This window comes from Mus musculus, chromosome 1 (genome assembly GCF_000001635.26).
Source record: "Mus musculus strain C57BL/6J chromosome 1, GRCm38.p6 C57BL/6J".
In the NCBI taxonomy this organism is placed as follows: domain Eukaryota; kingdom Metazoa; phylum Chordata; class Mammalia; order Rodentia; family Muridae; genus Mus; species Mus musculus.
Genome location: NC_000067.6, coordinates 179,297,383 through 179,320,197, shown reverse-complemented (window position 1 = coordinate 179,320,197; position 22,815 = coordinate 179,297,383). Strand labels below are relative to the sequence as shown.

The 22,815-nt window shown below is 43.5% G+C and overlaps 1 protein-coding gene and 1 long non-coding RNA gene across 4 annotated transcripts in view; both read left to right on the top strand.

The window, feature by feature from the left end:
* The window catches only part of Smyd3 (SET and MYND domain containing 3), a 566,094-nt gene that overhangs the window by 197,856 nt on the left and 345,423 nt on the right, over nt 1–22,815 (top strand). The gene's annotated exons all lie outside the window — the stretch shown is intronic.
* Nucleotides 1–22,815, top strand: part of Gm31349 — a 30,682-nt gene extending 7,867 nt beyond the window's left edge. Inside the window, exon 2 of the long non-coding RNA XR_373746.3 lies at nt 1–22,815. This exon is cut by the window's left edge and continues 5,930 nt beyond it. This is a non-coding gene — a long non-coding RNA (predicted gene, 31349).

Genomic DNA, 22,815 nt, shown 5'->3' with positions numbered 1-22,815 from the left:
AGTAAGTGATACTGCATCTACTCTTTTTCAATTAATCTTTGTTACTGATGATGGGGAATTAGATACATCAGTGACTGATCCATGCTAGGGGGTTTAGCCTTGCCATATGCCCTACATCAGTGACTGATCCATGCTAGGTGGTTTAGCCTTGCCATATGCCCTACATCAGTGACTGATCCGTGCTAGGTGGTTTAGCCTAGCCATATGCCCTAGATGGATGAGTAACTTAACTCTAACTTCTGTCTTTAACTCTACCCAGTGTCTTTATTATGTCTAGAAGTGACCAATCATGTTCATTTTAAGCAATGTAAATATCCAAGACCAATCTTAAATATTATGGCTTTCTTAGACTAACATTCCTTGCTCACCATAAGGAATGAGCTGTTCAGGGAACTCAACTTTCTTCAGCCTGCCTCTGGGTATGTCAGCACTTTTGGCAAATCAATATATTTAAGAGGGAATTGAAAAATTAATAGGGATTATATTACCACAAACTTAGGTTTTGTAGTTGTTAAATTGGCTGCAATGAAATAATGAATAGTCACCTAAACTGTTAAAATGCACTATACTCACTCTAACGCGCCCAGTGTTTGGAGGTTTTCCTCACCGCCCCCGTGCTTCATCAAAGCATTACATGTAAAGTGCTGCCCGGGCCACAGTTCGATTAGTCGTGTCTTTTGGAGTATGACAGATTTACGTATCTCAGAAGATGCTGAGTAAGGAGTTCTACTCAGGCTGTACTGAAATTGCCTTTATGCAGCGCAGTGGATGAGACCCAGAAATAGAATAGGTTATTGATTTTTGCCTATTTTGCATTTATGGCAAGAGAAAAATAATACTTGTAATTTTTCTTTCAAGCATACAAAGTCTGTGCAGAATTTTTCTCTCTCATTTCTTGTCTGATGTTGATATTACCAGAACTTTCCATAGGCTCCCGCCTCCACATTTGCATCTGTGAAGTCAGCATGCCTGTAGTATCTGTCTAACTGATTAGCTGCTTCATTTCCCCACAGATTTTGCATTGCACTTTCTTATTCAGGATCCCTCTCACTTTCTCAAGTTGGTTTATGGTAGAATATCGGTTTGAATGTAAGACTTTCTCTTCCTTCTCCTCCTGCTATTCTTCTTCCTCTTCTTCCTCCTCTTCCTTCTCCTCCTGCTATTCTTCTTCTTCTTCTTCCTCCTCTTCCTTCTCCCTCCTCCTCCTCCTCCTTTTTGATATTTAGTTGAATAGAATGTAGACCTATATTTTTTTAAAAAATAAATTTGAATTTAGATTTTTCTACTTTTCGTACATGTGGATCATTCCTGTTTTTCACAGTTAAGACAATTTTAACAAGTAAAAATTAAGAAGCTTGGTTTTCTGTTAGGAATTGAAGTCAAGATAGAGATGGGCAATTCATGAAACCACTTAAGCCAAGCACTTCCTCAGCCTTCGTAGCTTTCAAGTAATGCCATGATCCAGAGTTTACTGGTGATGAAAGGCAGAGATAAGAGCTGTAGCTCACTGGTCTGTTACCGTACTAACAGAAACTGACATTTGCAACACACACTGTACCTCATGTCCCTTTTCTTAAAGGAGACATGCTTTGTTTTGGCCTCATTGCCATGAATCTGTCTCAGGAAAGGGTCTTAAGAGAAAACCCACTCCCTCTTTTTGTTGTTCTGTGCATTATAAAAGGAAAGAAAAGGGAATACAGCGTTTGATTGGAGCAGTGAGCATCCCCTCGTGGATCTGGTAACCTTGTTAAAAGGTGATGTCCTCGTATCTTCTCCTGAGTTAGTTTATAGTTGATAAACTAGCAGCTTGCAAGATGTGCCCTGGGTTTCTATCTCTCCTCTCCACACACCTATTACTTCACATGTTTGCCTGTGTGCACAACACATGCCTGATGCCCACAGGGGCTAGAAGAGGGCATTGGATCCATAGATCTGAGTTGCAGATGGCTTCGAGCTTCCATGTTGGTATGGGGAATCAAACCCTGGTCCTCTGAAGAGCAGCCAGTGTGCTTAGCCATGGAGTCATCCCTGTGTCTCCTTTTTTCTATATTCTTATATCTGACTCCTGTGATTTTAGACACTTCCCCTTTGGAAGCTCAGAGTCTCTTACTCTCCTCTTCTTGTGTTCCGCCCTTCTGGAAGAACCAGACCGTGCACAAACTGCAGGGGTGAGTTGACTGCAAATCCAGCCTGTTCTAGTAAGGCCTCAAAGCAACAAGAACAGAACATACGAGAATCTCAGGAATCTAGTCAAGCCTTGGGCTGCATATTAAAAGCTGGTTCTGCTCAGCTATGGTTTCCCTACAAATTTAAAGTTATACTAAAATAGTTTATGAATTCAAGCCCAGTTGACTCTTCTTTAAAAGATTTATTTATATATTTTACATATACGAATGTTTTGTCTGCATGTATGCCTGTATACCAGAGATAACATCAGATCTCACTGTGAATGGTTGTGAAGATCCATGTGGTTTGGTAGAAATTGAACTCAGGACCTCTGGAAGAGCAGCCACTGAGCCATCTCTCCAGCCTGCCAGTAGATTCTTGATGAAGATGTGACAGAGTCATTGACACATATAGCTAATAAGCGTTAGTCATCTACCTTGATAACTCTTGGATTTTCACTGTCTCTGAATGTTTGTGTTCTCAATATTAAATGTGTACATAAGTAACTTTTTAAGTAACTGAGGTAGTATCAAAAATTCCTCTTAAGTCAGATTTTGCTAATATTGAAGGAAAACTAGGGGTTCTGAAATATCAGGCCATTCAAATATACACAGCACCTAATGGACAACCACGTGGTAAGTCATTGACGCCTTCATTAAGTAGCTGGTGAACCCTTCACAGTTAGTCAGGTGACAATTTCAAGCTTTATAAGATAAAAGAGCTAGGTTGATCCTTCGGAATTATGTAAGGACACACTCTAATCTGGACACAGTGGCAAACACAGGGTAGGTGAAGATAAAGATACCTGGAACCTGCCTTCTAGGAGCACAAATGGGAAAGACGACAGAGAATCCGTGGGGACTCAGCCCTAACTGTTCCAGGGAACTGTGAGAACCTGAAGGGTGCAAAGGTGACAGACTTCAGAGATGGAGAGATGAGTGGCAGGTGAGGGAGTGGGAAAGTGACTTTAGAGATGATAGGGCTTGGGACAGGAGTGGACCCTGGTTGACTGACGGCAGGCTGTTTATTTGGTGCACCTACAATATTTCATTGTTACCACAATGTATAACACTTTTGAAATCCCACGTAGACGTACTTACCGTGTCCTTTTGAAAATCAGAACAGGACAGACACCCGAGGCTTTGTTGTCAAACGTGGCTTCAATGAGACTGATGCTCTCTGGCTCCACAACCTTTCATGTGACTTGGAGAAACCCTGGCTTCCCAGTGAGGGAAGCCGTGAAATGGAAGTGGGAGAAGATTTGGGTCAAGCCATGCATCTTACTCCTTTCAAGTAGAAAAGGATTTTCGGAAGATTATCAAAGAAGATTCCTCATCAAAGGAGAACTTTTTGTGGAGAGGAAACGTAGGTTGACTGGTGTCCACCCCAAACGCATGTGCTTAAATCTCAGCTGCCAGTTCCTCAGGATGTGGCAATATTTGGAAGTATTACACTTTAAAGAGATAACACCCTCATCCTGTTTGAATGTGTTGTCACCAAAGGAAGAGACACCGGAGACATGTGTGCCCAGAAGGGCAGCCACATTTGCCAGTCAACAAGACAGACCATGGTGGAAGCCATATTTACTCTGGAGAGCTGCTTTGGTTAGTCATGCTGAACTAGGCCGGCTCTTGCAAGTGAACAAGGGGACTCTGAGGAGAACACTGATAGAGCTGGGACTGTTGACTCTAATTGTGCAGAAGCCACCAACAGTTGCCAGACAAACCTCCAATGTCAGTTTACAGATCTGGCCAAAGGTTCAATGAAGGCCTATTGCATTAACTTAACTCATTAGAGTGAAACATAGCCCTGGGGTCAGATACCCACAGTATACCCCAGGGATTTGTTGTAGGTAGTGAAAGGAACCTTGAGGGTCTTTTGAAACCTTTGTCCCCTACTTCTCGTGTAGAGAGGCTGAGGAATGCCACGGTGATGATAGGATGCTTTCACTAAAAGCATCAAATCTTTACTTGGTCCTCAAGGCAACTAAAAGAGGGATGGGTGTCTGGTGTTTCTTCACGTGCCGCTTCAGACGAAACGAATTGCACTTGTGCGTGCCTTAGCTGATCTAGAGATGAATACTCATTTTCTGTCTGGTGAAAAAGTATTGTGATTGCATTGCTCTTTAAAAGTGCACACGGGTTGGAGGGAAAGCCCAGCAGTCTTACAGGAGCCTGCATTTGTCTCCCAGCACCCTAACAGTAGCTCACAAGTGACTATAGATCTAGTTCCAGGGGATACCCTTTTCTGGCCCCCGTGTACTGCATACATATATACAGTCAAAATACATATAGGAAATAAAAACAAATAAATCTTTTTTTATAGTTGCAATACATCTCTGAGCCTGAGTTGTCTACTTCAGGGATCAGGTGTGGGTGTGCCTGTGTGTGTATGTTTTTGTTTGTGTGTGCTTGTATGTGTGTTTGTATGTGTGTTTGTATGTGTGTGTTTGTGTATGTGTTTGTATATGTGTGCTTGTGTGTTTGTCTGTGTGTGTATGTATATGTGTGTGTGTTCCTATGTGTGTGTGTTTGTATATGTTTGTGTGTGTGTATGTGTGTGTGTTCCTATGTGTGTGTGTTTGTATATGTTTGTGTGTGTATGAGAGTGTGCTTGTCACTCCTCTCTCATATTATCAGCACCATCCACTCAGGCTGATGGATATGGAAGCACACTCGGATTGTGCTGAGGGAATGCATTTGTTAGTCTCTATGAGTGTTTGTTTTTTCAGGTTGCTGTGTTCTGCCTCTAGGCTCTGAACCTTGGTTTCTATGTCAACAGATAGGATTCTTGTGGAGTGTTTGTAAGACAGCTAGCTGGCTGTCAAGGATACTTGTTGTCCAGAATGGCTTGCATTCCTGAGGCTGCACATGGATTTAACATCTCACATGATACCACGATAAGAAACTAGTTTGTTTGTTTGTTTGTTTCCTTCTTTCTTTCTTTTGAAAAGAGAAGGGAATGAGAGGCCAAAGTTTCATCTCTGATGACATTAGCAAAAGTCACAGACACTCTGTGGACTTCTGTGTCAGGTATAGTGAAGTGACAGTTCCTCTCTCATGTGTTTATTGGAGCACTGAATTGAATCTATGTACAAGCACAGTGCCTAGTACAGTTCCTGGGGGTAAGCTGCTTACCCCTAACTAACCCTTTCTCCTCTGTGCAGCGAGTATCTGTGTCCCTGTCTGCTCAGCATCCATGCCTCTCTCCTCCAGGACCAGCCTCTGGGCTTTGGGTGGCTTCACTTTCCCTAATCCCCACCTTTGTGCTAGGGATCCAACAAAGGGCCTTAGATGCTGGGCAAGTGTGCTTCCACTGAACTGTGTCCCCAGTCACCTCACCACTTTTAAACCTTGAAATGGGCAAGGTGATTGTGCTGCAATACACCCCAAATTCCCACTTGTTTATGAAGTAATTTCACAAACATTCTTCCTTAAAGGGCAAGAAATATTTGTTGGCTGCCTTTTTCTCTGTACACCCAAGCCTAGGGCTGGAGTACATTCAAAGGACGTTCAAAGGACCCTTCTCTCCTGGTGCTCTCAGTACAGTGACTTCACAGGGGCAGAGTAGGGATGGTCCTTATCTAGCAGGTGTATGTAGAACAGCCAGAGGTACAATCCCAAATTAAGTTTGGTGCCAAGTGTAGTAACTGTTCACTTTACTCTAAAAGAGTTAATTAAGCAATTATAAGTTAAAAAAAAAAAGCCTTAGTTCCCATTGGTCAATTAGAGGCTCCTGGAAGAATGGTTAATTATTGAATGTGTTCACTTTATATTATCTTTTTATGTAATCTAGAAAAGAAAATATTCCAGGCGCTGGTTGTGCATGCCCTTAATCCCAGCACTCAGTAAGCAGAGGCATGTAGAGCTCTGAGTTCCAAGACAGCCAGGGCTATACAGAGAAACCATGTCTCAAAAAAAAAAAAAAAAAAAAAAAACCAAAAAAAACCCACCAAACCAAAACAAACAACAGAATTGGATGCTTTATCTTACATGCATTTGGCCTGTGAAATGAATGTCGTCTCTCTTTAGCATCCTCTGAACGGTAGATGTAAGCAAAGTGTTCTTCTCATGCCAAGCTGCTGATGGCTCTTAACGAATCAGTGCCACTCTCTGCTCAGAGGCTTCATAGAGTGGCTGGTTTCATCTGTCCTGTCATTAGAAAACTTGCCTTGACTGTGAAGTCTCTGTGTTATTGAGAGCCACCTGCTGGCAGGGTCACTCCTGCATATGGCCACCCTGATTTAGATGCTTACGGCTGATGGGGACATATTGATCTTATTAATTTTATGTGTGCATGGGGGTGGGGTCAAATATTATAAGAATGTCACTGAAGCTGCCAAGAGCAAGAATATGTCACTACTAAAAGTTAGCTTGGTACTGTGGCCAGGATAGAAGCTATTGGGCCCCGGCTTGTGTATCTCATGATGATTACAAATTCACACTGGCATGTTTAACAGAAACCTAAAATTGTGTATGGTACTGCCTGGTGTTAGACATTGTATATACAATTTAACAGTAGACATTTAATTTTTAGAGTATCTGAGATTTAGAGCAAAATTGTGATGATAGCGCAGAGTTACCAAGTTTTCTCTGTTTACTGTTATCCTAGTATTGCACACTGCTATAGTTAGTGGACAGTGACAGTGCACAGGTCTGTGCTATACAGACGTTCTTAGCTTTCACATAACAATCTTTTCCCGATCTTGTATCCTGCCATACCAGTCTAGTCATCGTGTTATTCCAGCTTTCAGTTACTGTGACAACTTCCCAGACTTGCTTTTTTGACAGTCTTGCCTGTTTTCCCGATTATTGGTCAAGGATTGCAGAACGAACCTTATGTAGCAGAAGGTCACATTTGTTGAAGTGGGCTTTATTGGGTGGAGTTACATGCAGATATGGGTTACATAGAGGGAAAGTTCTGATTCTATTGGCTTCTTCCCAACCCCTGAGAAAGCTGTGACTTACTGTTGCTGTTGGCCTTAATCACATGACCAGTTGGTGTTGGCCCTAATCACATAACCAGTGTATCTTCCCCACAGTCTTTTGAAGAACACTGCTGTGTTCAGCCCACACTGATGGGCTTGGGGTTTTGTCCTACCTGTGAAAGGAGTCTGTGACGGTTACACATGCTATTGGCAATTTTCTCAAGGGAATATTTATGTCTTCATCTATTAGGTGTTTGTATCAGTATATGTTTAGAGACTCTAGTTTTGGACTTTGAGTTACATTGGAATCTACCCTAGCTTGTCACTCGCAAAGTGTCCTCACTTCGACCACCTCCTTGGGTTATGTCCCTTTGACATCCCCCAATCATTGTGAAACTTTTTATTTATTTTAAAAGTATATCCCAACATTATAGCTTTCTATGATGCTCCAGGCTCATCTTCTGTATTTCCTGCTGTGTCCTGGGAGCAGCCATGTCTTCAGTGAGCCCTGATTTCTCATAGCAAAGAGTTTAGAAACCAGGATCCTATCCCTGGCTGCTGGGCCTTTGCTCCTCTGTCACATAGAAGAGTTTTAGCCGTCCTCCCTTTATTAACTTTTTAAATTTTAGATATTTCTTATTTTTATGTGTATGTGTATTTTACCTGCATGCAGGCTTGCACATGTACGTACCTGTTGCCCGAAAGGGCATCATATCCTCTGAAACTGAAATTATGGACAGTTTCGAGTCATTCCGTAGGTGCTGGGAATTGAACCCAGGTCCTCTGCAAGGAATAAGTGCTCATAACTATGGAGCTGCCTCTCCAGCCCCCTAACTCCAGGGTTTTGTTTGTTTGGTGGGGGAGGGGTCCAAGTTTTAATTTGTTTGGGTTTCTATATTAAGCAATACCATTTCTATTAAATATTAGGGACCAGAACTGTTAAATAGTTGTGACTTCTATGCCTTTGGAAAGAATGTTCTGTTGCAGGTATCTTAAAGAATTGCAGGAGCAAAACAAAATAAAAAGGAAAACAAAGTAAACAGAACACAGATGTGTAGGACTCGCTGTCAGGGATGCTGTGGGTGATGCTTGGGCAGAGTGCCTTTGCAGTAGCCTTTGTGAGCAGGGGGATCCCTGAGGATGAAGCCAGGGCCTCCTCCGTGGAGCTCCTGAGGCAAGCATCCTGTACCTGAGCTCCCCAGCTCCCGACTCTCAGCTCTGCCGGCTTTCATTTTTTATGGACTTCTGTCTGTTTATGACTAGACTAAGAAGTGCAAGTAGCCACTCAATTGTATTTACTCCTTAGAACATTTCTTTTTTTTTTTTTTTTTTTTGCTGGATGCCTAATATCTTAATTATGCAGTGAAAAGTGATCTGCAGTATCTACTCCCAGGAATGACTGTTCTAGTAGGTGATTATCTAATCACCCAGTGGTCAGGAAAGGACAACACGGTATTAGGTATTTTCCTGGCAAACACTCTCCCTATCTAGAACTCAACAACTTAGAGAGATCAGAGAGATCTGATAAATGATTTAATTTATATTAAATGATATATAGTAGAATGATAGAAAGTAGAAAATATTTGACATTACATCTCATTGATATTCTTGCCAAGAAAGATAACACCTTATCACCTTATTCTTAACATGACTTATTAATATTCTTTGATAGTATGTATATATATATATATATTACATTCTGCTTGTTTTGTTTGGGCCTAGAACTTCTTATTTAGACCAGGCTGGCCTTGAACTCACAGAGAATTGTTGGCCTGGCCTCTGTGCCACTGTGCCCACACATATAATGCATTCTGACTTCTTTCATGCCAGCCTCCTACTGTCTCCCGCACACCTCTCTTACCCTGGCTACTCCCCCGGACTTCCTTACAACTCCATTTTCACATTCATGTCTCTTTATTTTGTCCTGTGATCCAGGGCCTTTCTCTCCATAGAATCTGGGCTCTATATGGAGTTGAAGGGCCTCCTCTGTGGCTTCATGAGTGAAGACAATCGCTGGCTCTCTCTTAGAATTTGGTCGCTAATAATTCAGCAGGGTAGCAGCGTTGGGGCAGGCCTGGTACGGGACTGACGACTCGTTCTTCTTTTCTTCTTTTCTTTTCTTTTTTTTTTTTTTTTGCCAAAAATATTTATTTATTATGGATTTATTTGTTTATTTATTTAGAGAATGTCTGTGTGTGTGTCTATCTTTCTGTCTTCTTTTGTTTCTGTGTGTCGGTGTGCGGGCATGTGTATGGCACAGTATGTATGTGGAGCTCAGAGGACAGCTTGTGGGAGTCGGTTTTCTCCTTCCACCATGTGGTCCCTGGGGCCAAAGGTCATCATGCTTGGTGGCAAACACCTTTACTTGCTGAACCATTTTACCATTCCTAAGGTTTATTTTCAATAGCTGTTAACTGAGAGTTGTCTGGGGACTGGGAAGCTCTGGCTATTCCGTAGAGGACCCAGGTTCATTCCCCAGCACCACACGGCAGCTCACAACAGTCCTTAACTCCAGTTCGAAGAGATCTACAGCACCAGGCATGCATGTGGTCTATATTATCTGTGCATGCAGGCCATACCTATATATACAAAATAAAATAAATCTGAAAAGAAGAAAAAGATGGACCCCTTCATGGTACAGTCAGTTACTACTCAGAGGAAGCCGGCTTACCTTTCCATGTGAAGGGAGCTTGTTCTCCTTGGCAGCCAAGCCCTGCAGCTGCTGCCTGTGCCCTGGACTGCCCGCTGCCCGACCCTACTTGCCTTTGAGGGTTGGAGGTGAGGTGATGCAGCATCAATGGCACAGATTCTGGGAGCAGGTGAGAAAGACCACAGCAAGCTCCTTTAGTCCCTGTCCACCCTCACACCATTGGCCCCAAGAAAGCATCTCTTTTAGACAGCAGTTCCCGATTGGCTAGCACTGTCTGCATCAGCAATCCTTGGTCTCTCAGACAGTCCTCAATTAGGTCCTCCTGCAGGAGATACCTTTGTTTATGTAGAGGCACCTCACAGCTCCTCCTATATGCAGCAGCTGCTGCTGGCCAAGCCTTGCGATCTTTTTAGATTCAGAACAAAACAAAACAACAACAGCAACAACGACAGAAACCCAACTTTGGTTCTTTTATAGGATTCCTTCCCCTCCAGTGATGAGCAGAAAGGCCCCTCACTCACAGTAACAAGCTACGTAAATTTTGTAGAGGTTTTTTTTTCATAATAGAGAACGTGTAGCCACAAAGAGTAAGATTTAGAAGAGCGTTGTGTGTGTCTGAGAGAGACAGAGAGAGAGAGAGAGAGAGAGAGAGAGAGAGAGAGAGAGAGAGAGATATGCCATGCAGTCTAAATGTTCCTGGACTATTTGGGACCTGGAGGGTGGGTTGTGGCCATGCCTGTGGGACTGACAGGATGATGTATGACCTTAGGCCGCTGGAAGCAAGGCCAGCTGTGTTCATGTGTATATGAACATTCACTTTGCCACAGAGGCCCAGTGTCAGAGTCCTGCTGTCAGGCTGTAAAGGAATTCCAGGCAAATGTGAGGCCTACTGTAAGGGTAGCTTTTTGTGTCTGACGATGAACTTGTACCCACTCACTTTTGTTGCCCCCGGTTTGATAAACTACTTAGCTATCTATTCGATGACTTCACCATCACAGGCATTTTGACTTTTGGCTCAAAGCAGAGCCTCGGTATGAACTTAGTTTTGCTGTAGTTCAGGGAGCCAGATTTCATACAGTCAGTTTCCAGGAAACTGTAAGGATAGTGATATGTGTGTAGCAGTTTGTCTTTTTTCTTTTTTAATCCACATCTTTGCCAGGAGAGTTTGCTGTGTAATAAAAAGGTGAGAGTCTATAGCTGTCTGTGTGCCAAGCCTAGTGTAGATGATTCGGTGCTCGAGGTAGCTGGTAGCTGCAAGAGAGCCTATGCAAAGAGCTGTGTGTAGTACTCCTCACTGTTCCTGAGGGGTCAGATGCAAGTCTATAGTCCTGTTTGTGGAAATTCTCTGAAGAGAGGAACAGCTCCTGGGTTGTCGGTGTCCTGTAGAGTTTCTGTGGTGATGGACACACCCTCTCTCTTGCTGCATAATATGACAGCCACAGGCCATATAGGTCTGCTCAGTGCTTGCAATGTTGGGACATGGCTGGGGACTTGAATTTTAAACAATTCAACTTACATTTTATTTCCAATTTAAATAGCCACATTTGTCTAGTCATTGCTCTTTCTTTGGACAGCACAGCTCTAAAATGTTTACTTTTCTAACATTCGGAAGTGCTTAGACCCCCACAATACGTCTAACTAACAACCCAGAAGTAAGTAGTTAGTCTTTTGTTGTGAGTTTCCTTGTGTCTGGCTGCTGCATGTGTGCCTCTGAAAGTTCATGGTGGAACCAGGCACCCTTAGGAATCTAGAGTTGTAGATTAGCTCAGGAAGGCATTGCACCACTCTAAATGATGCGCACCTGGGACTGCAAGGGGATGTGTGTGGTAAGTTTGTGTCTGTGTTGTCTCCCCACCCAGGACTTGGTGAGCATGGTGCAGGATGCTCTGCTGCCTCATTTGCTCTGCCATTGATCCTTTGCCCTCGAATAAAGGCGAAGATTGGAACGGGGATCTTGGAAACAGATATGACAGAGGACCAGGAAATCTGATGTCTGCTGCAAGGCTATGTCTTTTGGATATGATAGGGAGACTTTGCTAGTGATATCTTAACAGTATGGCTGCCTAAAGAAGACCGGAACAATGACATCACTAATTGACATGCTAGTGTGGCTGGGAGAAGTCTCACCAGGGCCCTAATCCCAGCAATTTACAATTGTGAAGAGAGGGGAGAGTTGGTCTTCCCCAAGAATGAGTGTCCTCATTGTTTATCCAGTACCAATTGGTCAGCTCTAAAGACATGAGTATAGGCAACATTAAATGGACTCAGAAGGTTGTATTTAAATATTCAGTCATACATATGTAGCAGTAATAATTAAAGAATAAGAGGCCATTAATTTAGGAGGAGTAGGGGTGATGTGGGAGGGGCTGGAAGGGGATGTGATGTAACTATTTTAAAAAAAGAAAATAAGACACACCTCCCATTAAAACAAAGTATTACCCTTTTTAGAATATCTTAAGATCAGAGTAGGAGTTATTTATTACTGTAGCGTTTTCCAAAGAGAGGTACCGTCAGGTCATCTCATTCCTTTAGAGCTGAATTCTAATAATTACGTCTTTAGAGATCACAGGAATTCTTTAACCCCCTTTAAAGTTACTGAGAAATCGCAGAGCAGCTCTGTGGGGAGGGGTCACAGTTCATGTTTCCTTTCCTTTTCTAGAAACATTTACTAAAAATTCTAATTATCTGTCACTTTCAGATTAAAAGAGAAACCACACACAGCCTCATCTGTGTAAATATATATACATAGATTAAAATCCTTATGATACTGAAAAAAAATTGTATAAGTCCTTATTTTCCCAAGAGAAAACTTCTGTTTTTTCCGATTGCTTTTGGATACATTTTTCTTCCTTCCTTCCTTCCTTCCTTCCTTCCTTCCTTCCTTCCTTCCTTCCTTCCTTCCTTCCTTCCTTCCTCCCTCCCTCCCTCCCTCCCTCCCTCCCTCCCTCCCTCCCTCCCTCCCTTTTCCTTCTTTTTATCTCAGTGTTTCTCAGACTTTCAGAGTTACAGATTTCTGGCTTAGTAGGTTTGCCATAGGCCCTGGTTTCTGGTGCTGATGTGGCTGGTCAAGGCCTGCTCTTCAGCAATGACTGAGCCATCTTGCTTGATCATCCAGGAACCCCATGATCTGCTGGCAGATATGGGCCTTCACTGAAAGAAACCAAAGCTGAAAGAAAGTCCTTTCCCCAGGACCACGTGATAAATTGGGGTGAAGAGCTACCTTAGTCTGGGAAGACTTTTGATATTGTCTGTTAGGTTTCAAACCTGGACAAATGGTTGGGGTACCACTTAACATATCAAAGTGGACCTGGCTGTCAGGCTCTCCCTGCATCCCTCAGTCCCCGCCTGTTGCAGGACCCTCCTGGTTGTGTAGACCTTGCCCCACACTCTAAACTCTGCCGCTCAGGGGGCTCGGCTGCTCTTCCCTTTATAATCCAAGCTCTTTTCTTATCTGTGGGGCTCCTGGGTGCTGCACCTGGCCCCCCTCTGTCCCCTCTTCCTTCCTGTCCCCCCTCTCCCACACAGCACAGCTCAGGGTGATGTCCACTCTGGACTCCCCCAGAGGCCCCTGACCCTGGCTGTGATCTCCCACAGGTCGGTAGTAAACCTTCTGCTCTGCCATATCCAGGAGCAGCCAGGGTTCCCTCCTTTTCCTTTTTATTTCTTTTATTCATTCATTCTCCATTGTACACCAGGAATTTAGTCCCCAAATCCCTCTGAGAGTTCAAACATGTTCAATATCCTCATCTCATCCTTTGCGGAGCTATTTAGATGCAATCCTTCCAGTACTCATATATTTATTCAGTCATATGTTTGAGTCTTTTTCTCTTTTCAAGAGGACAATAACTATTTTTTTTTTACCTTGTAAAAGGCTAGTGTGCTGACTCAAAAAGGCCAGATACTATGAAAGCCTGCAGACCCAGAACTCATACAAAAGGACGAGAGAAGTGACTCTTTAGAGTTATCCTGTGGCATGTTCATGCATTTGCGTGCGTGCACACACACGTACACGCACATGCACGCACACACACACTAACAACTTTAAATTTTTTAAAGAGGAAGCATAAAGGTACCATCCCCTTTAAAGAAACAATTGATTGCGCTTGTTAAGACCACTCACAGTCAATGACAAGAAAGGGGGACATGCAGTCCTATAACTGTTTTTCTAAACCCTAACTTGTCTGTAGAACCATTATTTGTGGGCCCAGCGAATTTAGGTGGATGATGAATGACCCAGGACAGGGAGTCTGATAACCACACGGCCAGAGTCCCTATACTTGTATTGGCTGCAGCAAGGTGCCTTTACTGCTTGTATGATTGGAGTGTGTGTGTGTGTGTGTGTGTGTGTGTGTGAGAGAGAGAGAGAGAGAGAGAGAGAGAGAGAGAGAGAGAGAGAGAGAGAGAGAGAGAGAGAGAAAGAGAGAGAGAGAATTGTAGGGGAACAAAGAAACCCATGCTATCATAAACTTGGTCCTACTGAGTGGTTTCATATCACATATCCTGCATATCAGATATTTACATTATGATTCATAACAGTAGTAAAATTGCAATTATGAAGTAGGAACAAAAATAATTTTATGGTTGGTGGGAAGGGAAGGGGCTGAGGTTCTGTGTTACAGGGTAGCAGCATTAGGCAGTTTGAGAAGCACCGACCTAAGGCCAGTGTGTGGTTTTACTTATCCTGCAGCCTTTTAGGGGATCATTTTGAGGAAACTGGTCCTGGTGGGAGTATGTAATTTAGCCAAAGTCTCTCACATTTAAGGTAAGCAATCAAGCTGGGGCATAAATACCCTACCTTGGACTGACACGTAAGGGCTGGCAGTGATACTCACTGGGAGTTGTGTGCAAAACTCCACATTCCTCGAAGTAAATTATTCTCCATCAATGCAAAACTAAATTTTTAGACTGAGCCCACGTTTCTCCCATCTGTCTGTTGACCAGTTCCTTTGCTAAAATGTCAGGTAGCGTGTCTTGCCGTGGCTATCCCAGGGAGATTTTATGGCAGCCATTTGGGTGTTAACTGCCGTGTGTTGTGAGCTTCAATTTGTCTTAAAGCTACAAAGAGCTTCCATGACATTTGCACCAATAACTCAGGTTTGTTATTCTTCATTTCTCCTTGGTAGGTCTGATGGCTTTCCAAACAAAGGCAGTCCTCTAAGTACCTGGCATAACCTAGTTCATGGAGGTGCTTGGATAAAACTCCCGGAGATGTCTATTTAAGATCAGTTCCTTAGATTCCCCCATTGTCCCCAAGGTCTTTTTACCTCTTGTATGAGTGTTTTAACAGAATATTTCATAATGATATTCAGATTTACAATAATTGATTTGTGGATACTATTGATAACTCTACACTGAACAAATACATGGTAACTAATTCATGTAGTCAAGTCATTGCCGTGTGGCTATGAGGACTGTATTGGCTCTTAGATGTTTCCCTTACCTACTGAGTAAGGTAAAAATCACTGACTTGAAAATAAACTCCTTCCTGCCTTTGGATGTCAGCTTTCTTTTCTGTTAGTTATGCTGCTTTCCTCCTTGAGTGGAGTGAGATGGCGTGTGTCATTCATACCAGTGTCTGTGCAGTGGAGTGACAGTAAGCAGTGGCCAGGCGGTGCCTCTCCTTAAAATAGTTTTTCTTCATGAAAAAGCTCTGAAATCAGAGCACAGTGGTCCAACTAGAACGTAGACATCTTGGAGAAACAGGTTGGAAGCAAGACTGCCATGTGACCCCTTGAGACAAACATCTTTAGGAAGAACACATCAACTAGGAACATTAGTAAAAGGGTCACGCTTATAGAGAGGGTCAGGGTGTCTTCGATGGCAGAACACTTTGCAGATGGTGGTGGCATTTGTGTGTCTGAACTTAGAGCCACTGAATCGGGCCACTTGAACATGAAGATGCTTAAGTGGCACTGTGGTGGAGTGCACGCTTATATTCTGAGCCCTGCGTTTGAGCTCCCACACTACAGACAATAAACACATCAACAGTTACAAACAGAGTTGAATACTGGTGCTTCAGTGGAAAATGTAAGCGAAGAAAAGAGCAGTATGTGTTGAGCATCTGAGCTGCCTTCTGGGCATCTCTCCAGTGGATGTACCATCACACCCGGCAGTTTGTGACCAGCAGATCCATTTGGTGGAGTGGATCCCACCTGGTTAGGAATCTGTTCTCTCATGTTCCAGGCTGTGGTCCTAGGGGCAGGGCCAGCACACGCTCAGTGAGTGAGGACACCGTTCCCCTCAGTAGCCCACGTGTGGTCCGTGCACTCGATATGACCACAGCCTAGCCAGCTCTCTGGAGATGACTTGGCCTCAGATGTGAGACTGGGCAGCATGGTGGCCTCACCTTTCTGTCACTCACCAGCTGCACACAGATTCTAAAGGAATTTCTGAACCTTTTCTGTGTGAGAATAGCCATACTTGTAAGAACCATGCACGGCTTAGAGGACCCGAGTTTGAGTACCATTCTTACCCTTACGTGGTGAGGATCTATGGCCGGAATCTGCTGCTCTCCTGGAGTTACCGTCTAACAGCGCCGCTTTTACAAGAGGGGAGCTCTGTGACGTGGCCAGTGCTGTACTGATGTGAAATGAGTCTTGACTGGACAGAAAGTTACAAACTTAATAATAATGTGAAATTCTACTTTCTAGCAAGTCACCTTGCTATTCTTTAGTTTCAGAGCAATTATAAAATTGTGAACGATTTGGAGTAGGAGGAAGGGGTCTGGTTAACTCAGCCAGGCACGATTTTCTCCTTATAAGTGTCTCTGGCCTGTCTAGTAGTCCGGTATGTTGTGGACACTGCTCATTGTCTTTGAACTTTTTATCCTTTGGTGTGTGGGATAGGAGGAGAGTGGAGGTGGAGATGGGGGAGCAGCGGAGGCATTTGCTTCTCTTTCTAGCTCCTGGGTCAGGTCACTCCTTACAGCCACCTGCTACTCTGCCAAGGGATCTAATCCCCTCTTCTGGCTTCTGTAGACAAGTGCATGCACACACACGTGCACACACACGCACAACAACAACAGCAATAATAACAACAACAACATTTTTTTTCCTCAGAAGAAAGCAGGTCTTAAGGCTGCTGGCTCTTGTCACGGACACACTGGTCATGTTTGGAGAGTGCAGCAGACCCCTGTCCTATGCACGGCCTTACTTTGGCCCGATTTCCTTCATGATGGTGGTTTAGATACCTATGTGTTTTCCATTTTGGATTCTCCTGTAAGTTATAGCATTTCACTGGTTCCTTCATTAGTGAGATCAATAAAATTATTTACCTTTGTTTATTTTTTAAGAGTCATAATTTTACTTTTATAAAGAAATCTTTCCTTTTTGGAAGATACATTTATTTTTATTTTGTGTGCATGTATGTTTGCTTGTATGTATATGTACCACATTCATGCAGTACCTAAAGACGCCAGAAGGGGGCACCAGATTTTTCCTGTAATTGTGGTTATGGGTCCGTGTCCCGCGGGGGATGGGGTGGGGGGGGGGGCATGTTGATATTCAGAACTAAACCCTGGGTCCGCTGAAAGAGTAGCTGGTGCTTTTAATTGCTCAGCTATCTCTTTAGCCTGTATAAATGAATATTCTGTAATACAGTAAAAGAACACAATCCTGGGAATTACATTTCTACTTTGTCTGTCTGTCTGTTCATCTGTCTTTTCTATTCCTGCCTTTCTCCCTCCCTATGCTGTGTGTGTGTGTGTGTGTGCGCGTGCGTGCGTGATGTGTGTTGGTGCATGTGTGTGCATGTGAGGACAGTGATCAACCCTAGGCCTTGTTCTCCAGGAGCCATCCCCCCTGTTTGTTGAGACAGCTTCTCACTTTTTAGCAGGCTACCCAGAAAAGCACCGTGGAGCGAGCCCCTTGCCTCTGCTTTTCCACGCGTTCACCACCATGCCTGGATCTTTATGTGGGTGCCTTAAATGACCTCTGGCCCATGGTTATGTGACTTGAAATTTTATCATTTAATACCCTCTAAACCCAGTATGTCTGCCTTAAGCCTGTTAGTGTGGAAGCACATTAGCATAAAGTCGATCTAGTTCTTTCAGTGAAGTTTACCCTCTCTTCCTCCCCCTGGCACCCGCTTCCTTCCCCCCTTTCTGCCTCTCTCCTTTCTCCCTTTGTTTCTCATAGGGTCTTATTATAGAGCCCGAGGCTTACCAGACTCTCAAATCCTCCCGTCTCTGCTTCTCAAGGGCCAAGACAAATTGCATCTTGCATCACTTCAGAATCTGTCCTATATAAAGGCCACAGTAGAAGTTCTCTGAAGTGATTGTTAAAGCAGACAGAAGTATGTTTTACAGAAGTTTTATCTGTTGCTTTGTATTTCTTGCTTATGGCAGTTTTCAGTAGAGAGTAATTGAAGAAAAAAGAGCATCCTACTGTAGGTAATGATTTAGTTAAGAAAGATGTTTGCCTGTAAAATGGCATCTTGGTATAGAAAAACCAACAGTGCTCACAGAAAGCAATGGTGCTAATTCCAGTGACTTGCTTGTTTGTTTTAATACCAACCACCCTTGTGCTCAGAAAAGTATTTCCGCATCACCCAACCCCACAGAGTTGAGACATGTAAGGATTGAAGCTCTCATTTCTGCTGTTCGTGTGGTCATTTTTAAACACTAATACTAGACTTGCATCCCATGAGCTAAGGCCACTAAACACCACAGGCTAGATGGTTTGAAAAACAGGATTTATTGTTCATTATCATAGCTCTATAAAACAGGTCAGAGTCCTTCTGCATTGTTTAACAAGGGCTTGCTTTCTGGTTGCAAATGGTTCCTTCTAGAAAATCCCCTTTATTCCTGCATGCCCATGAAGAAGTATATTTCATTGGAACCTTCCTCCTGTTAGGTCAAGACCCACCTGCATCTCCTGATTTAGCTGTAGTTTCTCCTCCGAAGGCTTCATCTCCATGGGACACTTTGAGGGTTAAGGCTTTAACATAATGAATTTTGAGGTGGATTCAAACATTGAGTTTATAAAAAGGTACGGTACTTTTAGAAGCAGAAATCAGACATCTAAGGTATAGGAGGCATCAAGTGCTGTCCCTAGAGGAGGCCAGGTGAGCACCACCCAGGCCCTCATGGTGGTGACACGACAGGCCCACATCAGTGCGGGTTCTCATCTAGAATGGAGTAATTATACTAAGCCACTGCTGTTCCTCGGTCCAAAATTTTGACTATGATCTCTGAAGTTTCCCCCTGTAGTGAAAGAGGACAATAAACCTGCCTTTTTACATTTTTAATTTAGTCTAAATTTGGGGATGCCTTTGGGCAGTACATGTCTTTAGATGTTTTCAGCTTATATAATGGTATCCTAGAAAAGACAAATGCTTTCTGTTTTTCCAATTCTTGGCCTTTCCGTAGAACTGCCTTTATTGGTTCCATTGCTAATGGGAATGCTGTCACTCAGGACATAATATAGCATGATCTTTCTTGGTCCTTGGAGTGGCTCCCTTGGCAGTGTGGTGTCACCTCAGGTCCTGGGGCTCTCCTTCTGGGCCTGATGCCTTTTGTTGCTGTATGTCATGTCTCATCTTGTAAATCCTTCTAGCAATACCTTTTATTACTGAGGTGGCAACTCTTGTTTCTGCCAGGGCTCTACACTGCTACTGTTATAGGTCATTCATTTAAAACACCTAGCCAAAGAGCAGCAGACAGATCATCACCTGCAAAGAGCAGACCATCATATTTGCTTTCTTCTCAAACTCTGTGTTGATCATGGAAAGTTTTTCATGTATCCTAGGGTGTCCTCAAACTCACTACGGAGTGGAGAATGGCCTTAAACTCCTGATCTTCACACATCCTGGGATTACATACATGTGCCAGCGTGCCTGCCTCATCAGGCCTTTTTGTTAACATTTTTACCTTGTAGGAAATTGAGTTTGTGTTTCCTCACCTTGAGCTATCATTACTTAAGGAGGTTAGTCTAACTATTTCTGGCTGTTTTTTCTCCTAGGCCATTCATCTCATGGTTAAGGTGTGGTCATAGCTGTGAAATTAAATGGCATCTAACAGCCAATGAACTATATTTAGATTTGTGCTTGATAGTATTTTCTTCCCAGTGTTGGGGATTGAATCCAGGGCTGTGCACATAGGAGGTAAGTGCTCTCCCACTTAGCCATATCCTAACTTCTAAAAATGCTTTGAGACCCATTTGATGTTTTCTCTTTCCTTCCTAGTTATCCACCAAGCTTAGTCTATTTGAAAGATACTGTTTTCTCATAATCTACCTTTAGTGTACAGTTTTATTGATCCCCCTAAATTTATACAGATTTTCTCTTACTTCTGCTGATGATCTTTCTCTTACATTAACTTTTTATGTGCATGCCGCTGATATAAAATTCTAGGTATAAAGAGCAAAACAGACAATTGGGCCAGGCAGCATAGGCCTGCAGTCTTAGCTACTTGGGAGGCTACAATACGAAGCCTGGAAGTTTAATGTTCACTTGGGCTACAGGGCAAGTTCAAGGTCAGCCTGGGCAAGTTAGGAAGACATTGCCACAAACCACAAAGTAAAAGGAGGGTTGAGAGTGTTGCTTAGTGGCAAAGGGCTTGCCTAGCACATTGGCAGTTCAATCCTGAGCAATGCAAGTGTGTCCACACGCACTTATGCACACACTCATATGCACTAATGTGCACTTGTACACACATGTGCACACCGAGAGCAACGTGAACAACCAAAGAAACGGTTTAGACAAAGGATAGAAATATAATTAAAGCACACACTGTTTAACTTGCTATCGGAGGTTCTGGGCTCTGGAGAAAGTCTGAAAGATTCTCTTTTCTCAGGACCTCCTTTTCTAAACTAATTTTTCTCACTTGTACTTAGTGGCTTGCTCAGTGCCTTCTCAGTATGAGCTACGTACTTTGGTGTTAACTGTCTCCCCTCCATCTTCATCTTCAGTCTTAGTTAGGATTTTACTGCTGTGAACAGACACCATGACCAAGGCAACTGTTATGAGAACAACATTTAATTGGGGCTGGCTTACAGGTTCAGAGGTTCAGTCCATTATCATCAAGGCAGGAACATGGCAGCGTCCAGGCAAGCATGGTACAAGAGACACAGAGAACTCTGCATCTTCATCTGAAGGCCACTAGCAGAATACTGGCTTCCAGGCAGCTCAGAGAAGGGCCTTAAAGCCCATGCCCCACAGTGACACACCTACTCCAACAAGGTCCCATCTCCTAATTGTGCCACTCCCTGGGCCTAGCATATTCAAAGCCACCACAGTGTCTGAGAGTGAAGAGCAGTTTCTCACACCGAGGAGAAGTTGACATTCAGGAGGTGCTCTTCCAGGGATGATGCCCTCTGTCCCGCAAGTGTCCCTGTGAAACTGGCTTCTTGGTTTCTAGTCTTTGGATGAAGAGACAGGGAAGCTGAACTTGGGAGGTTTCTTGGAGGCATCATGGAGGTATCAAGGTGTCAGAGTGTGACTTATTGTTGTGCTCACTTGTATCTGAGTTTTTTTGCTTGTGAATCCAAGTTATGTACCTAATGAGAGAATAATAAAGTAGTATCATTTTGGCTTAAATTTGTTTCTTAGATTAGACTGGTGCATTCAGGAAGAACATAGCGCAGTGTAGTGGGAAGAGTATTATTCTGGGAGGCCTACATCTAGGTGAGAAGGCAGCTTTGCCAGATGACGAGTACGCCGGGCCTGAGCCTGCTATTTCATCTTTTCAGGCCTGAGGTTTCCAGTTCTACTCTGAAGGAGCAGAGGTAGGATAACTCTTGGATCTCTCACTTCAGTGCTGTAGTGGCAGTGAGAGGGAGTTTGTAACTGTAGAGGGGACTGGATAGAACTGGGACAGAGGACGTGAGGCATGAGAGATGAGAGGGTGGTGAAGGACAGGGGCTGTTGTGGTGGCAGAGCAAAGGCTGTTGCTCAGGAATGCAGCTGATTATTTTCAATGGGGAATTAATAAGTCAGGTGTGACTATGGGAATTAATAGGGCAGGTGTGACTATGGGGAATTAATGTGGCAGGTGTGACTCTGGGGGATTATTAGAGCAGGTGTGACTATGGGGAATTATTAGGTCATGTGTGACTATGAAGAATTAATAGGGCAGGTGTGTCTATGGGGAATTAGTAGGGTGGTGTGACTATAGGAATTAATAGGGCAGGTGTGACTATGGAGAGTTAATAGGGCAGGTGTGACTATAGAGAATTAATGTGGCAGGTTTGACTATGGAGAATTAATAGGCCAGGTGTGGCTATGGGGAATTAATAGGGCAGATGTGACTATGGAGAGTTAGTAGGGCAGGTGTGACTATGGGCAATTAATAGGGCAGGTGTGACTATGGAGAATTAATAGGGCAGGTGTGACTATGGGTAATTAATAGGGCAGGTGTGACTATGGGGATTTAATAGGGCAGGTGTGACTATGGGGAATTAATAGGGCAGGTGTGACTATGGGGATTTAATAGGGCAGGTGTGACTATGGGGATTTAATAGGGCAGGTGTGACTATGGGGAATTAATAGGGCAGGTGTGACTATGGGGATTTAATAGGGCAGGTGTGACTATGGGGATTTAATAGGGCAGGTGTGACTATGGGGAATTAATAGGGCAGGTGTGACTATGGGGAATTAATAGGGCAGGTGTGACTATGGGGATTTAATAGGGTAGGTGTGACTATGGGGAATTAATAGGGCAGGTGTGACTATGGGGAATTAATAGGGCAGGTGTGACTATGGGGATTTAATAGGGCAGGTGTGACTATGGGGAATTAATAGGGCAGGTGTGACTATGGGGAATTAATAGGGCAGGTGTGACTATGGAGAATTATTAGGCTAGGTGTGACTATGGGAATTATTAGGCCAGGTATGACTCTGGAGAATTAATCGGGCAGGTGTGACTATGGCTACTAATGAGAAACACTTCTTAATCTTAGAAGAGGTCTTACTGCTCTGTTTGTTTTGTTGAGAAAAATCACCTTAAAGGAGGAAAGGCCTATTTTGCTCACGGTTTTAGTCTGTGGTCAGTTGGCTCCATTATTTTTGTGTCCATGGCAAAATAGCAAATTGTTGGTGCAAGTTGATGTGTGTACCTCATGGTGCATAGGAAGTA